The sequence below is a fragment of the Brachyhypopomus gauderio genome, chromosome 14 (genome assembly GCF_052324685.1).
Source record: "Brachyhypopomus gauderio isolate BG-103 chromosome 14, BGAUD_0.2, whole genome shotgun sequence".
Classification (NCBI taxonomy): Eukaryota; Metazoa; Chordata; class Actinopteri; order Gymnotiformes; family Hypopomidae; genus Brachyhypopomus; species Brachyhypopomus gauderio.
The window spans coordinates 18,079,146-18,080,646 of NC_135224.1; the positions used below are offsets into that span (position 1 = coordinate 18,079,146).

The 1,501-nt window shown below is 45.9% G+C and overlaps 1 long non-coding RNA gene across 1 annotated transcript; it reads left to right on the forward strand.

Moving 5' to 3' along the window:
* Positions 1–523: 523 nt before the first annotated feature.
* On the forward strand, positions 524–968 carry LOC143475048 (uncharacterized). The gene is made up of 3 exons (XR_013120915.1): positions 524–625; positions 708–777; positions 880–968. It is a non-coding gene; the product is annotated as an uncharacterized LOC143475048 (long non-coding RNA).
* Positions 969–1,501: the final 533 nt, after the last annotated feature.

Consider the following 1,501-nt stretch of genomic DNA (forward strand, 5'->3'; position numbering starts at 1 on the left):
CCAAGACGTATAGCACAAATGACTGTGATGTATATGTATGTGTATGTGTGTGTTTATGTGCAACATAGGATAAATGTACAGAATGTACTTGCCAGCAAGGGTAGAAAGCTGCGACAACACTCCCCCAGAGGTCAGAGGCAGGTAGAGAAGGATCCGGGAATCCCACACGGCCCCCCCAGGAGCAGTGGAGTCCCAGGGCCGCACTTCTCAGTGACCCCCACATGCCCGCCCCAGCGGGCGGAAGAGGGAGACCCCGGACAGCGCCCCCCAGCCAAGGAGCGCAGGTCCAGGGGAACCAGAGGAAACAGAGCCTCCCCCCATTCTGCCCGGCCATCAGCATTTGTTTGGCTGCTGTTCGCCTGTGGGCGATCTCGGTTGAGGTCGCGTTTGGGATCCTTGGTTGCCTACGTTCTCCCTGGAGGTATGTAAATTGCTGTCTCTTGGCCTTGACGTGCAAGTTGGTTATCACTTGCTAATGTTAGCTTTTTATATTGTGTTCAGGGAGTTTCACTCAGTGGCCAGCGTTGCTTCTCGCCGTGGCTTCTCTGAGTTAATTGTGTTCTGCGCTTACGCGCTTGAAATCCATTGCAGTGGGTTAACTAGTTTTCGGTCTCCCTGTGGTTTGGTATGTAATTCTTCAGTCACGTATTCGCTTAGCGTTACATTTTTATAGTGTGTCGTGGCTAATGTTTCCTCCTCTCACGTAGGATCCACATTCGTGACTGTTGCCTCCGAGACTAGTACTTGGGCTTGGCGTTTAGTAATACTGGACTTTGGGTAAGTAGGTTTTAATACGTCTGCTACCGCGAGTAGTAATCATTATTAATGGTTTAGTTAATTCGGTCTTGTCCTTGTGTGTGTTTGTTTGTTTGTTTGTAGGCTGCCGGGTGCTTCATCCTCTTCGCCGGGCCTACAATCGGTTTCGCCATGTTGAGCTCTGCTCCGGCTGCTGTTCTGCTGGAACACTGTTCTGCTGTGGTGTTCTGTTCTGTTCTGCTATTTTGTTTTTATGGTGTTTTATTATAGTGCACTCTCACGTTGTGCTGGCTCTGCCAAACGGCAGTACTACTGTGAGCGAGGCCGAGTGTCGTCTTTGCATATGGCAGCGCGTGGGTGTTAATTAGAATCAGTGTGTGTGTGTGTGTGTGCGTGCGTGTGTTTGCGTGCGTAAGTGGGTATTAATTCCTTGTTTTGACTTTATTGTTTTGGCTTTTGGTTTGTTTATTTCCTTGTTTGTGTTGAGTTGGTTAGTTATTTTGTGTTTCATTTGGTTTATTTTCTTTGGGCCTTGGATTCCCAAGTTTTTACATTCGATAGATGCGTGAGCTCCCGAAACGTCATTGATCAGCGTCAGTTCCTATTGGCTATCCATTCTAGAAAATTCTACACATTAAACTAAATGCAGATTGAACAAAATATATATGATAAACACAGTAATATAATACTAATATTATATTAATATAATATACTGCAATCATAAATATTCTAAACTATACAAATA